General features: G+C 47.0%; 1 protein-coding gene across 21 annotated transcripts in view; it reads right to left on the bottom strand.

The window, feature by feature from the left end:
- The window catches only part of eya1 (EYA transcriptional coactivator and phosphatase 1), a 245097-nt gene that overhangs the window by 198775 nt on the left and 29610 nt on the right, over positions 1 to 16712 (bottom strand). The window lies entirely within an intron of this gene.

Genomic DNA, 16712 nt, shown 5'->3' with positions numbered 1-16712 from the left:
GAGATCCTTTCGAAATTTTTAGTTCACACTTTGCACTTACGTTCCTTCAGAGCTTGCTATTTATGAAAATGATTTTGCACATTACACCTTTAAATGGATAAAAGTTTCATAAGCAATGGCAGCACTTTCTATTTAAAAACCATAAAGTAATTCCCCTGATGACTTAATGGCCAAATCATCAACATGGTGCCATATTGAACTTTAAGGAAAAATTTTCAGACCAACTGCTGAGTGGAAATAGTAACAATAGTAACCCAAATGGGTGGCCTATGACTTACCTCCCTGTGCCATTCGATGGTGTAGTTGTTGCTATCTTCCCATGGGTCTAATGTTGGGCAATTGACAAGCCTGCCCGAGTCTGGTGATAGATCCTTTTGATACATAAATTGGGGTTGTATGACTTATGCCATTTTGTGACTTAACTAGACTTAGTTCCTGCTCACAACTCGTTGGCCCTATATTAATAAGTTTCGGCATTCAACATGGACCAAGTCTCTGGCTGGCCAAAAGCTATGGTGGGAATATCTACCCACTACAAGGCATGTCCCAAGTTCATTTCTGGTCTTTCCAGAGTTATTTGGTCTAAGGCAGGAAGTAGTAACAAGATTAAAATTGGCTTCAGCCAGGTTTCTACTTATAAGACCAAGTAAGTCCAGATGTCAGGTGAAGACAAGATAAGATTGTCAGATCAAATAACCTGACGTTGACTATCTAGGCTCACACAGGAGACATAGAACTGCTGGAAACAATGGAAATTTGGCCCAGCATGAGTCATCACCTTCAAGCCATAAGAGAGAGAAAAAAAGGTGGGAGTTCTGTGCAGTGGGGCAGAGAAATGGGATTTTTTTTTGCATTTTTCAGCCTCCAGTAATTGGTGAGTTTCCTTCCTTGTCTCCAAGCTAAGTACAAGTTTCTATTACCATATCTGTGTAAATTATTAACTAATTGACTAATTAAATAAGAAAGGTTTGACAGAAATGGCAGGACTGGTGGTGTGCCAGAAAGTGTCTGCAGCTTAAGCAACTTTGGCTCCGGGTTGCTGAGCTGGAGCATAAGTTGCGGACATTACAGGGCATCAGGGAGAGGGAGAGTTACATAGAAATACTGCTCCAGGAGGCAGTCACTCCCCTCAGGTTAGGCAGAACTTTAATGTTAGTTAATAGTCAGGGACAGGATGTGACTGTGAATCAGGCAGGTAAGGGGAACCAGCATGTAATGATGGAGGAGTCTTAGCTCCTCACTTTGTCCAAAGGATACAAAGGTGCTTACTACCTATCTGGATGAGGAGGACTGCAAGATGGATGAGTGGACTGACCACGGCACCATGGTGAAGGGTGCCATTCAAATGGGAAAAGTGAAGAGGAATGTAGTAGTGATGGGAGACAGTATAGTCAGGGGCATGGATACTGTTCTCTGCAGCTGCGACCAGGAACTCTGGAGGTTGTGTTGCCTGCCCAGTGCCATGGTTAAGGATATCACCTCGCAGCTGGAGAGGAATCTGGAGTGGGAGGGAGAGGATCCAGTTATCATGGTCCACGTAGGAGCCAACGCCATAGCAGAACATTGTGGTTCTGCCCAAGAGAATTTGACAGGGCTAGGGACCAAATTAAAATGCAGAACATCAAAAGTTAATCATCTCTTGAAGAGAGCCATGTGTAAATTGGCATAGGGTCAAATGGATTAAAGAATTAAACGCATAGCTCAAAGAGAGTGTGGGAAGATGGGGTTCTGTTTCATGGAGCACAGGCATCAGTACTTGGGGAAGGGTGAGCTATTCTGCTGGGATGACCTCCACTTGAACCTGGTTGGGACCAGTATCCTGGCCAAACGTATAACTAAGGCTGTGGACAGGATTTTAAACTAACAGGGGGCGGGGAGGGTTCAGGTGAAGGGGGATTTAGAAATCCAAAGAGAACGGTCGAGGCATCAGAACAGAATAGCAACACTGGTAAAGAAAAACAGTGCGGTCAGGCAGGGACAGAGCGCTTAACAAAATTTGTACATCTGCGAATAAGGACATCGCAGGGAATAAAAGTAAGAATTGAAGTTAAAGGTTCTTTATTTGAATGCATGAAGCATCTGCAATAAGATATTTGAACTAGTGACACAAATGGAGATAAATGGTTTAGATTTAATTGACATTACAGAGACATGGTTACAAAGTGATCAGGTGTGGGAAATAAATATTCCAGGGTACACAATATTTGGGCCAGACAGACAGGATGGCAAAGGAGGAGGGGTGGCTCTTGTCGTGATAATAGCCGACTGTGGTTGTGGATTCCAGTATTAGATAGTGTACAGTACTCTGTACTATATACGAGGTAACCTGACCTGGAGGTTGAAGGTCAGATAGCACATGTTGGAGCCTGTCTTGATAGAGTTCAGGCACTGCGGATAAATGTTCATGTTAGGAAAATGTGTTAACAAAGTTAGCTCAGCTACAATGTCTATGGCCTGTGTGCATCATTAAAAAAAAGAAACAAGAAACAAGACATGTTGTCAGAAGTAAACTAAACGCAACAACGGAGGTTCTGAAACCACCGACAGAGCTTAGTTTAGAGGGCAATCTTGCTGAAAACTGGAGGAGGTTCTGGCAGCGATTCGAGCTGTGCCTCACAGCGACCGGCAGTGATAAAAAAGACCCTTGGATATAGTCTTCCATCTTTCTCCGTGTAGCAGGGGAAGAATCCCTAGAAGTCTATAACATGTTCACGTTTGAAAGTGATGAGAAACTAAATGACTTGAAAGAAATAATGGAAAAATTTGAAGCATGAGGTGGAAGCAGATCTTTGGTAGCCTAGTGAGGGAGCATTGGATCAAGGCCTCCCTGGTGTCCCTGCCTCCCTTGCGATTACTGAGGTCTGCCTCCACGCCTTCAGCATTCTTCTCACCGTGTTCCTCTTCTGACTCACTACTGGTTTCATCATCTGTGGCCTTTGCAGCTGCGTCAAGATCCTCTTCCTCCAGTGGGTCCCGCCTAGTCAGTGCCAGATTGTGGAGAGCGCAGCATGCAACAACTATAAGTGACACCCACTCTAGGGATTACTGTAGTGCACCCCCTGAATGGTCCAGACATCGGAAGCTCATCTTGAGAAGACCTGTGGTCCTCTCTACCACCCACCTTGTGGAGGCATGACTCCTATTGTAATGCTGCTCTGCCTCTGTTCTTGAGTGATGGAGAGGCATCATAAGCCACTTTTTCAAAAGCCCTTGTCACCCAGCAGCCATCCATCCAGTCGCGCTGGAGCACTGAAAAGTCTCATCACCTGGGAGTGTCTCAAGATGTAAACATCATGGAAGCTGCAAGGGTACCTTACACAGACTTGCAGAATCTGTAAATGGTCAAACACTATCTGCACGTTCATGGAGTTGAAGCCCTTCCTGTTGACGAAGGCACCCGGCTGACCTGCTGGCGCCTTGATGGCCACATGTGTGCAGTCGATGGCACCCTTGGTGTGGGGGAACCCAGCAATAGCCGCGAAGCCTCTGACTTCCTCAGCCTGGCTGGCCTCATCCGTAAAGAATAAAGGTCAATACCTGCCTGAACAGAGCTTCTGTCATCAGCTTGATGCAACTGTGGACAGCTGATTGGGACACTCCACACAGATTCCCCACTAACCCCTGGAAAGAGCCGGAGTCATAGGAGTTGAAGGCCACTGTGACCTTCAGAGCCACTGGCATGGGGTGCCCACCCATACAGTCAGAGCTGATCTCAGGCTCAATCATCTGACAAATGGATGTCACGGTCTCCCTTGAGAGGTGGAGCCTCCTTCAGCATTGCACCTCAGACATATTGAGGTAGCGCATCACTGCCTGTAAGCCCTGCAGCAGGACGGGGGTGTTTTCTGTGGCCCCTTCCGCCTTGAACTTCCTGCTGGCCCTGAGCCCCTTGTGCCTGAGCCTCTCCTCCCACAGGTCTCTCCCCTTGAAGCTGCATTGGGACACCTGGCCTCCTCTCCCCCTCCTCAGAAGAGGAGGTGCCACCAGCGGAGACCACAATCCCTATTACCAAGGTAAGGGAAGGCTGTCTGATACCTGAAAGGGTCCACATGGTCTGAATCCTCTGGGGGCCTTGGAGACACCAACAAGTCCTGGGGCTGGATTTTCAGCTCAGTGTGCGGGTACATGCCTGACATGTACGAGCGTGAAATAGCGTGCGATGATGGCAGACAATCATCCTGACATCATCACGCACTTGCGCGATATCTCAGTCGGCGGGCGCATGCACACGAGTTGGCAGCACCCGCTGACAATTAAGAGGGCTGTTAAGCCCATTAATAAATTAATTAAAGTGATTTTTTTTTTCCCTGCCTGTCCAATCTTACAGTTGACAAGCGGGCGAAAAGGCCAAGCAGGCTTTGGATTTTTGAGGAAACCTCATCCACGTGCGGAAATAATAAAAAAATTTAATTCTCATTTTTAACATGTCCCTGCTCATGTGCCAGAGGGGGCATATTTACCTTAATTTTAAAATCTTTATTTTTAATGTTAGAAATCTTTAGATCCCTGAGGCAGCTCTTTACCTTCAGGGAGCTTTCAAGGGGTGCACCCGCGTGCATGCGCTGATTTTTGCGCTCGCCCTCCGCGCCCCCCCCCCACCATTAAAGCTCGTGAAAATCTGAAGCTAATCTAGAGAATAATGACTGTCTCCACTGATGACATCCTGAGCAAGTATAAAGATGTGTTCAAGGGATTGGCTGCCTAAAAAGAGAACGAACACACCATCAAGATTGATGAAATTTGACATCCAAAATACACCCGCCCAGGAAAATACCAGTAATGCTGAGAGATCGACTGAGTGGAGCTGGACAGAATGGAGAAACTTCACATCAAGAAAATAGAAGAACCGACAAAGTGGGTTAATCCAATTGTAATTGTAGAAAAATCAGCTGGGAATCTGTGAGTCTGTCTGGATCCCAGAGACTTAAACCAGGCAGTACAAAGAGAGCATTACCAGCTGCCCACAGTAGAAGAAATCACATGCAAGCTAGCTGATGCTAAATACATTTCAGTCTTGGATGCGAGTTCAGGCTTCTGACAGGTCAAGGTGGATGAACGCAGCTCCTATTTCCGTACCCTCAACACACCATATGGGCGATACAGGTTTTTAGGCTTACTTTTTGATATTAATTCAACTCTGGAGGTGTTCCGCAGAACAGTGAAGCAGCTGTTTTAAGGGTTAAAGGACGTGGAAACCTATATCGATGGGAAGCCTCACGAGAAGAACGCGACCACAGACTGAGATAGGTGCTGGCCAGAGCTAGAGAAAGGGATCTCAAGTTGAAGAAGGAAAAGTGCAAAATAGGTCTCCATGAAATCAAATACTTGGGACATGTGCTAACAAGTGAGGGACTAAAGCCGGGCCAGGGTAAAATCGAAGCAGTTGTGAACCTGCCACCCCCAGAATGTAAGCAAGACTTGGCAAGGTTTTTGGGAATGGTGACCTATCTTGGGAAATTCATTTCGAACATGTCAGGGCTGACAGCACCTCTCAGCGAACTTCTACAAAATGATGTGGAATGGCACTGAGAACAAAGTCACCAGGAAGTTTTGACAAGTCTGAAAAGAACACTTACCCAGGCACCAGTGTTAAAGTATAACAATGTCAATCAGCCAGTCAAGATCTCAGTGGATGCTTCAAAGACTGGCCTGGGAGCTGTCCTCTTGCAAAGTGAGGCACCACCAGTATACACTTCAAAGGCAACGGCTGAAACACAGCAGCGGTATGCCCAAATAGAGAAGGAAAAATGCTAGCAATTGCATTTGGCCTAGAACGCTTCCACCAGTTTGTCTATGGCAAAGACGTGGAGGTAGAGTCCCGATTATAAGCCTTTGGAAGCTATACTTAAAAAGCCCTTGAACTGTGGACCACCTAGAATCCAAAGGTTAGTAATGCGTCTGCAGAAATACCAAGTCAGAGTTGAATACAAACTGGGCAAGAAATGTACATCGCAGACACTCTGTCATGTGCATACCTACCCTTCACGGAGGAAGAGGATAAAGAAATGGAAGTACAGGTTCATGTGCTGACAAAGAACTTACCTGTGGCTGTAACCAAACTGGATGAGATCAGGAAAGCGACCAAGAACGACACCATTCTGAGAAAACTGCAGCAGATTGTGCAAACTGGCTGGCCCACACACCGCAGCAGAGCCTCTTCTGCTGTACAAGAGTACCGGAACTTTCGTGAGGAACTTCATGTAGCAGAAGGAATACTTTTCAAGGGAGAAAAGATCATAATTCCTGCAACCCTGAAGAAAGAAATGCTGCAGCGCATACATGAAAGTCACCCCAGCATAGAAACATGGGCCAGGATTTTTCATTTGTCGGGCGAGCACGGTGAGTGGCCCTGGGAGCAGCCGGGAAACTGTCCGCCGCCCGCGATCGGGCCCCGAACGTGATTTCACGCTGGCTGGCCAATTAACGGCCAGCCAGCGTGAAACGCGTGCTGAGAACCTCAGCACAGCGGGGGCGGAAGAAGTGCGAGCGCATGCAAGGGGGAGCATACATTGAAACCTCTCTGAAGAGCTGCCTCCGGGAGCTTAAGAATTTTACAATCAAAAATAAGGATTTTAAAAATAAGGGAAATGTCTCCACATGTGACTCAGTCACATGAACAGGGACATAATAAAAATGTTTTTTAAAAATTTTTTTTTTAAATTTAAATTACTGTTGGAATCCTCATCCTGACCATGGATGAGATTTCCTAAAAAAAATCGAACGGGTGCTTGGCCGATTCATTTGCCCACCAACCATAATATTGGACAGGCAGCAAAAAATACTTGATTGATCAATGGGCTTAATAGCCCTCCTGTCAGTGGGCGTGCTGCCAACTCTCGCGCGCGCCTGCCAACCGAAATATCGCACAAGTGCGTAATGGTGTTGGGACACTCACCCAACGCCATTGCGCACTATTTTACACCCGATCGGGTTGGGTGTGCACCCACCTAACGAACGTAAAATCCTGCCCATGCAAGAGAAGAGCTCGAGATGTAATGTATTGGCCTGGAATGGGAGCATAAATCGGGGAAATGGTGAATGCGTGTGCAGTGTGCCAAAAGTACAGTAAATCGCAACAAAAAGATCCATTTCAACCACACAGTGTTCCAGAGAGGCTCTGGCAGAAAATTGAAGTGAACTTGTTTACATTCGACAACAGTGAGTACCTACTAGCAGTAAATTACTCCTCAAATTTTTTTGAGTCAGTGCCGCTCAGAAATGATAGTAAGAGCATCACTGTAATAAACCATTTAAAATCAATTTTTGCTCGCCACGGCGTGCCTGAAGTGCTCATCTCAGATAACGGTTCACAATTCTCAGGCACTGAGTTTCGCAAATTTGCACAGGACTGGGAATTTTGCCACACTACAAGTCCCAAATATCCACAATCCAAAGGAATGGCAGACCTTAAAACACCTGTTGAAGAAGGCAAAGGCGGACAGAAGAGACCCCTCACTGGCTTTGCTGGATTTCAGGAATACTCCATTAGAGGGCATTGGATCATCTTCAGCACTGCTCCTGGTGGGGAGAAGACTAAGAACTAAGCATCCAACTGTGCCCTAACTATTCTTTCCACAGCCAGTGAACTACCGCATGCAAGACCTGCTCAAACTGAGACAGCAGAAGCAGAAACAGTATGTTGATCAAGGCACCCGACCCCTACCTGACCTGAACATGGGAGAGAGTGTGAGAATTCAGCATTAAGGGATCTGGAATCCTGTTGTTGTCACAGGAAAACCAAGGTCTTACATAGTGCTGACTCCAAATGGACAACAGTACAAGAGAAACTGGAAATTCTTACGGAAAACAAATGAAACGCAACCCTGCTTTGAACCAGAAAGAGTAGCTGAAGATCAAAAGCCAGAATGCACTAATGCAGCAACAGATAACTAGACAAAGCCCGAGAGTCTTGAAAACTATCCAAGGGGTGATAGTGACACAGAGCTGGAGAAAGCCCCTTGTCCTTCAAAATCACCTCTGTCACCATTCAGGCCATCGAATGGAAAAATTGTGAAAAAACTAGAGATACAGAGATGAGTAAAAGACAAAACAGACTGATCAAAATAGAATGAGAAAGAATAGATGAGAGACTTTGTGTACTTGAGTTCTATAGAAGTTTCTAAAAAAAGGGTAATGTCATGATAATAGCAGATTGTAGTTGTGGAATCCAGTATTCAATATTATAGGGTATTCTGTAGTATATATGAGGTCACCTGGCCTGGGGGTAGAGGGTCAGATTGCACATTTTGGAGTATGTCTTGACAGAGTTCAGACACCCCAGATATGTGTCCATGTAAATGTTTTATCAATAAAGTTAGCTCAGCTACAATGTCAACGGTCTGTGTGCATCTTTAAAAAAAGAAACAAAAAAACAAAACAGCCCTGATGGTAAAAGATGATATAAGGACAATGCTAAGAAAGGATCTGGCCTCAGAATATCATGAAGTAGAATCAGTATGGGTGGGAATTGGAAATAGAAAGAGTCATTAAACGCTGGTGGGGAATAGTCTATAGGCCCCCTAATAGTAGTTATACCATTGGGCAGAGCACTGAACATGAAATTATTGGAGCTTGTAACAAAGGCATTGTAATCATTGTGGGGGACTTTAATCTTCATATAGACTGGGACAATTAAATTGGCAAGGTGGTCTAGAAGATGAGTTTGTAGAATGCTTTTGTGGACGGTTTCTTGGAGCAATACATTGTGGTACTGACTAGAGATAAAGCTATTTTAGATATAGTATTGTGTAATGAAGCAGGGTTATTTAGTCATGTCATAGTATAAGATCCTCTAGAAAACAGTAATCATATTACCACTGAATTCCAGGTTAAGTTTGAAAGTGACTTATTCCAATCGCAAACAAAACCTTAAACTTAAACAAAGCCAATTAAATAGGCATGAGGGGAGGACACAAACCGCAAAATATAAGGCTGAAGCATTTGCTACAATCTTCAGCCAGAAGTGCTGAGTGGATGATCCATCTCAGCCTCCCCCAGAGGACTCCAGCATCACACAATCTTCAGCCAATTCGATTCAATCCATGTGATATCACGAAACGGTTGAAGGCACTGGATACTACAAAGGCTATGGGCCTTGACAATATTCCGGCAACAGTACTGAAGACTTGTGCTCCAGAACTTGCCACGCCCCTAGCCAAACTGTTCCAGTAAAACTACAACACTGACATCTACCCAGCTATGTGGAAAATTGCCCAGGTATATCCTGTACAAAAAAAGCAGGAAAAATCCAGCCTGGCCAATTACCACCCCATCAGTCTACTCTCGATGATCAGTAACGTAAGGAAGGGGTTATCAATAGTGCTGTCAAGCAGCACTTACTTAATAATAACCTGCTCACTGACGCCCAGTTTGGGTCCTGCCAGGGTCACTCAGCTCCTGGCCTCATTACAGCCTTGGTTCAAACATGGACAAATGAGCTGATCTCCTGAGGTGAGGTGAAAGTGACTGCCCTTGAGATCAAGGCAGCATTTGACCGAGTGTGGCATCAAGGAGCCCTAGCAAAACTGGAGTCAATGGGAATCAAGGGGGAAACTCTCTGGTGGTTGGAGTCATACCTAACATAAAGGAAGATGGTTGTGGTTGTTGGAGGTCAGTCACCTCAGCTCCAGGACATCATTGCAGGAGTTCCTCAGGGTAGTGTCCGAGGCACAACCATCTTCAGCTGCTTCATCAACAGCTTTCCTTCCAACATAAGGTCAGAAGTGGGGATATTCGTTGATGATTGCCCAATGTTCAGCACCATTCGCGACTCCTCAGCTACTGAAGCAGTCCATGTCCTAATGCAGCAAGACTTGGACAATATCCAGGCTTGGGCTGATAAGTGGCAAGTAACATTCGCACCACACAAATATCAGGCAATGACCATCTCCAACAAGAGAGAAACCAACCATCGCCCCTTGATATTCAATGGCATTACCATCACTGAATGCACCACTATCAACATCCTGGGGGTTACCATTGATCAGAAACGGAACTGGGCTAGCCATATAAATACTGTAGCCACAAGAGCAGGTCAGAGGCTAGGAATCCGGTGACGGGTAACTCACTTCCTGACTCCCAAAGCCTGTCCACCATCCACAAGGCACAAGTGAGGAGTGTGATGGAATATTCCCCACTTGCCTGGATGAGTGCAGCTCCTACAACACAAGAAGCTTGACACCATCCAGGACAAAGCAGCCGCTTGATTGGCACCACAACCAAAAACATTCACTCCTTCCACCACCGACGCACAGTAGCAGCAGTATGTACCATCTACAAGATGCACTGCAGGAATTCACCAAGGCTCCTTAGACAGCGCTTTCCAAACCCATAACCACTACCATCTAGAAGGACAAAGGCAGCAGTCAGATGGGAACACCACCACCTGGAAGTTCCCCTCCAGGTCACTCACCATGACTTGGAAATATATCGCCGTTCTTCCACTGTCGCTGGGTCAAAATCCTGGAATTCCCTTACTAACAGCACTGTGGGTGTTCCTGCACCACATGGACTGCAGCAGTTTGTGAAGGCAGCTCACCACCACCTTCTCAAGGGCAACTAGGGATGGGCAGTAAATGCTGGCCCAGCCAGCAAAGCCCACTTACCGTGAATGAATAAAAAAAATACTGGCTGAGGTCAATTAGGTAAATAGCGTAAAAGGGTTGGAGGTAAATGAATAGTGAGAAGCATTTAAAGAAACAATTCAAATCTTCAACAAAAATACAATCCGTTGAAAAACAAAAACCCAACAAGACAGGCAAATCTGTGGCTCACTCGGGAAGTTAAGAGTAGTATTAGGTTTAAGGAAGGGGCTTACAATGTTGCAAAAGACAGTAGCACTTATGAGGATTGGGGGTGTTTTCAAAACTAGCAGAGGGTCACCAAAAAGTTGATAAAAAGGGAAAAAAATAGAATGAGAGAGTGAACTAGCCAGGAATATAAAAATAAATTATAAGAGCTTTTATAAATATATTATTTTTGTAATAGTTATAGGAATAGATATGACAAAATATAAAATTAAATTTTATTGGTTTGGTTATTTAGGAAAAATTAGAATAAGTGCACCAGATGATATTCTAACACCAATTAAAACAGTTGACATTTTACTCATTTCAACTTCACCTTTGCTTTGATGAAACAAAATAATTAACTTAAACAGAGTCTCTTCCTTACAATTTTAACAAATGCTATGGGGAAAGTCTTCGGCTTGGCGAGCGGGAGCGGGGCCCGCTCGCCGAGCCGTAAAATGAAGTGGGGTGACGTCAGGCGTGTGTCCCGATATCACTGCGTCATTTAGATCTTCAGTTCGCCCGCCAAGCTGTCAAAGGCCTATTAAGGCCATTTAACTAATTAAAATAATTAACGGAGCTGCCCATCCAACCTTAAGACCCCAGGCGGCCTTTGCATTTTTCATGGAACCTCATCCATGGGCGGGTGAGGTTTCATGAATGATTTTAAATTTTCTCAAAAATTTTTATTGAAATTAATGCACATGTCCCAGCTCATGTGACAGTTTCACATGAGGGGACATGTCATAATTTTTTCAACGCTTTATTGAACTGTTAAAACTTAAAACTATTCCTCCTGAGGTACCTCTGCACCTCAGGGACCCCCCCGCCCCACACCAATCGCCTGCACAGGGAGCATTCAGCGTTTCCAGGTGCATGTCACACTGGGTGGGCCTTAATTGGCCCAGCCACGTAAAATGGCAGCGAGGACCCGATCGGGGGCGCTGATCGGGTCTATACCTGCCCCCTGCACAACACCCCCCCCCCCCCCCCCCCTCCCCCCGCCCCGCCCAAACAGGGTGAAAATTCTATCATATTAAATGGTTCCACAGTTAACAGGAAGAATCTGCTGTCCTGAAGCATGTAAAATAACCTCATGGTAATTTGCTAAATAATACTGTGAATAACTTATTCCTAATTGGAATATCTGAAAGTGGTTGTTTTAGAATTAGGCTGCGTTTAACTGTTATGCAAGAGCTAAACATGTCTGTAACTCCTAGCTATACGTTTAATTGATTGATTACCATTGTTGAAATCACAAAATATGCCTTTAAAAACACGAAAAAATTTGAAATTCATTCATTCTTGTAATTATGGATATAATTGCAATCTAGAAATCTAATTCAGTTTAGAGCCTGAGAACAATTTTCTCAAAATCAGCAATGTTATGTAATCTGTCAGCATAAATTGTGTTCACATTCTGTCACTCTATGACTTACAGTTGTCCTGTGTGATGTCAGTCATAAGCATGTTAATACATTGGTTCAAAATCTTTTGCTATTATATTCACAAAAGCACTAACCCATTTATTTTAAAAAGGTCAACACTTTCATGTTAGTGCTTGGAGGAGTTTCATACAAATGTGTAATGTGTGAATTACTAACATGGCAGAGCACAACTTCAACCCTCTACTGTTTTCTTAAACAAGAATATTCAAAAAAATCAAATCACAGTATATCACCTAAAATGGAAAGCTAGATAGAGCCAAACATATTTTGAGTTGCATTAGCAATACCGCTGATGCCAGTTAAACTTGTTAAAGGCATACCTAGCCTCAGACACAGACCAATTTCTAACACAGTGGCTTTACCAGGATTCTAAAAAAGGGAGTGGAAACTCCATTCTTCAAGTGGCAGCAGTGAAGGAGGCAGGCCAAATTTCAGATACAGGTGCAGTGACTTATGTTTTCGTACCTTAATTTTCTGACACGATTGTATGTTTATAACCCAGTCTTTGACAATGTAAACCTTCACTATGACCACAGAGATTAGCTTTTTTTTATATTTGTCAATCTTAATGGAAAACAATAATTGGCATTGTCCTATTCCAATGGAAAGTTGCAAGCAGCAATTTTTAGATTAGAGTCTGCATAATTTTTCATCAATGAGTAACAGCAATTTTGTATTGTAGCAAAGCTGTGTCAGTGGGCAGAATTTTTGGCAGGTTGCGGTCGTCCGCACAGCCCGCAGACAGCGGGCCGCCTTTCCTGCCAATGGTCGTCAGGGAGCTCATTGTAATACATCAGCAAATCATTAAAAGGCCATCCCATCAGGTTCTTGGACCCCTGCTGGATCGTCCGCCCATGCCAGCGGGAAAGCACGTCGTCGTGTTTCACAACAGCACACAGGTGACGTGCGCTTGACAGCCTTCGCTTTGGGGGAACTGGAGGTGAGTGAACAGCATCGTTCTGCAGAGTTCACCAGGGTTGCCCGCTGCTTTGCAGGCTTTAGGGGTGCCAGGAGCTGGGGTGAAGTGCCATCCTGCCACAGAGGTGACTGGTGCCCTGGCATTGGATCCCACACACAAAAAATCGAGGAGGGGGCAGGGTAGGCAAGGGAAGTGGCCACGCAGTAGGGACACATGTATAAAACTGACCATTCCTCTGCAACTTAGACAATTCAGGTGCAGCCACAGTGATACGATTGGGGTTGGGCTACTAGACTGCCTGCCCATGTGAGCAAGGTGGAAGTACCAAAGTGCCACCAAGTGCTCTAGACCTTACCCCCCCAACACCGGCACAGACTGAGTCCACGGCCACTTTACTGGACCATGGAGTAGTTGGATTGCACATGTTGTACAATCTCCATGGCAATGCTGGCCATGTAGCAGCCACTGCTGGAGGCGCTCACAGACCCTTGCAATCTCAGCTTCCCAGTTCGGAGCAGTCTCCCTCATGTCGCAGGCTGACAGTGCAGCCATGCAGCGCACTCATCTGTGGCCATCCAAGGGGTGGCCAGCACGCTCCCGGAAGGGTTAATGGTCCATCACACAGGGCCAGGAAAGGTGCTAAGCACACCCATGCTAACCATGTCTCTCTCTTTCTCATATCTCAGGAGGACCACATCAGGAGCCTGGTGACCTAACTGAATGCCTGATGGCCTACAGAGAGTGAAGAAGACGGAGGAGAGAGCGACTGAGGCTCCTGGCCGTGCAAAGGCAGGAGCAGCAACCTCAAGAAGGGGCTGCTGGGGTTTACACACCCACTGCCCAGGAGCGACAGAGAGCTGTGGCTGGTCGGCGCCTAGCAACACCCACAAACTATAGACACCGCCTGCCATTTCTGCAGAGGACTGAGAACCAGTGTCGCCAATGACTGCGCATGTCTAGGGACCTGGTTGCTCCCATGTGCTACTTAGTGCAGGACTTGGCACCAAGGGGACATGGAGGGTATCACTGCCAGTGGCTGTGAAAGTGACCGCAGCACTCAATTTCTACGCCAGTGGCTCCTTTCCAGGCTCCACAGGTGACCTCTGTGGGATATCACAAGCCACCATCCACAAATGCATCCATGAGGTCACGGATGCCATCCTTGAGGGCACACAACTTTGTGCATTTCACCCAGGACTGGGGCAGCCAGGATACAAGGGCCATTGGATTCTCCCGGATCTCGGGATTCCCACAGGTGCAGGGCGTGATTGACGGCACCCATGGGGCGCTCAGGTCTCCGTCGCTACACACGGTGAACTTCATCAACCGCAAGGGCTTCCACTCACTGAATGTGCAGCTGGTATGCAACTACCAGAAACATTCTGCAGGTCTGCGCGCGGTTTCCAGGGAGTGTGCATGACGCCTACATCCGCAGTCAGTCACAGATCCCTGCAGTCTTCCAGCGTCCACAGAAGCTGCAGGGATGGCTCCTTGGGGACAAGGGCTACTCACAAAGGCCATGCTGATGACACTTGTGCGGCAGTCTCAAACTGCAGCAGAGTGACACTATAATGAGGCTCATACTGCAGCTCGCAACTTGGTGGAGCAGACCATCGGGATGCTGAAGAGGAGGTTCCAGTGCCTGGACCAGTCTGGTGGAGCCCTGCAATACAGTCCGCAGAGGGTGTCACGCATGGTCATCATCTGCTGCGCCCTTTAGCTGGCTGAGGAGGGGATGGAGGAGCTGCACGTCTCCTCCGATGAGGATGCCGCCGATGGGGATGAGGGCGAGGAGGTACTTGAAGGTGATTACGGGGTTGAGGCCCTTGCACTGGCTAGATGAGGCAGGTGCATTCAGGAAGCCCTCATAGCTGTTAGGTTTGTGGAGGATGACAACGACATGCAGTGTGGTGGCCCGATAGATCCTCACATCGCATTTGTGAACATTTGACTCCAGTTTGGCTTTTGGCAGCACAAATACCATCTGAGAATGCTCTTGTCATGGAGATGCAGTGGAGGCCCTAATAGTTACTCGATTGCAGAAGGATGATGACGACATGCAGTGAGGACACTCCATAAATCTTCACATTGCCTCTGAGAACGTCTGATTCCTGTCTGGCTGAGGACAGTGTGCTTGCGCTACGTGATCAGGGTCATATCATGGAGACGCAGCCGTGAAACTTTAGAAGCATCTGATGCTTTGTCCGCCTTCAGCACCTGAGCCCTTCAGGAGCTGAAGCACAGCATCAGTGGTCACAGATGCTGAAGAGATGGGGCACTGTCCCTTCTTATAAGGCGCTAAGAGCACATGGAGAGAATGCGAGAACTCTGTCGCACCTGCCCACTACATTCTGGCAGCAATGACAGGCACCGCCAAGGTGCAGACATCAGTAATGTTTCCAGCGAGTGTGAGGCCGGACCATCACTTTGGTCTGAAGGCTGCACAGAGCACAGGGAAGTGGCCCTGGACTGAGACACCTGCCTTTATCTTGTGCAGAAATGTTTCACATCTGAGATCCAAGAACACTGCATCAGAACAAGAAGCCATAAGCAGGAAGACATTCTTGGGAGTTTACTGCCAATAGTTAACAGTATGTACAAGTGATTAACACACGTGCCCAGGCTGTGCAAATAATTCTCCCTGACTTTCCTAACCCTGGTGCTCCCCAGACATCCACAGTGGAGGTGGAGGCAGCTCGCTGACTGTGATGCTCTGTTTGTGATGACTTTGGCTAGCGGGGGTCCTCTGGAGGGCTGAGGCTTGGAGGGCCCCGGTCTGCTTTCAGGGTCATGCCGTATGGCAGTGGCACCCTCCTCGGTCTGTGGAGCTGGATCTGCTGGGGTCACAGGAAAAGGGGAGTCGGATGAGCTGGACAGTCTTGGAGTCACCTGGATGGATGGGCCTGGAGTCTGCACCTGCTGATCCTCCTCCCTATGGGTGCTCAGGGCCCCAGGCTGACTCCTTGAGGAGCAGGAGTAGCTGGAGTGAGATCAAGCTGCCCGGTACCCCTCTCGCATACACACTGTTGGAGGCCAACTATGGCAGCAGCGATGGAGTTGAGCCCACACAGCAGTGTAGGAGTGCAGTCCTGGACCTTGGAAGCTGCCACCCTACCAGTGTTGACCTCAGTGCTTGGCATGCCAGCACTATCACCTCAGCCTGAAGGCGGGCGGACTCCTCCATCGTGCCTTGCAACCTGAGGAGTGCAGCGGACATCCCTTCCTGATGTTCCCGAGCTTGCCTTTGCAGCTCCAGCAACTGTGACGTGACCGAGTCCAGAGGCTCCTCATCTGACTCAGAACGAGCAACATTCTGGCCTGCAGCAGTCCTCTGAGTGCCAGACACCTGGGAAGTCCCTGCAGCTACCTGTTGTGAATCAGACAGTGCTCACCAGATTGTGATACCAGGGCTACTCTAAAGCTATGTCCCGCTGAGGTGTGTGTCTCTGCAATGGTGGAGGGTGTCTCCAGATGCCTCTCCAGAGGTTTCTTTGCGATTTGATTGGAGGCTCTCAGTCATGGACCCTATCGGCTGTTTGGCAGATGTGCCTGCGAAAG

Source organism: Cetorhinus maximus, chromosome 4 (genome assembly GCF_964194155.1).
Source record: "Cetorhinus maximus chromosome 4, sCetMax3.hap1.1, whole genome shotgun sequence".
Lineage (NCBI taxonomy): Eukaryota > Metazoa > Chordata > Chondrichthyes > Lamniformes > Cetorhinidae > Cetorhinus > Cetorhinus maximus.
The sequence above is the reverse complement of the archived record's forward strand: the minus strand, read 5'-3'. Positions and strand labels throughout refer to the sequence as shown.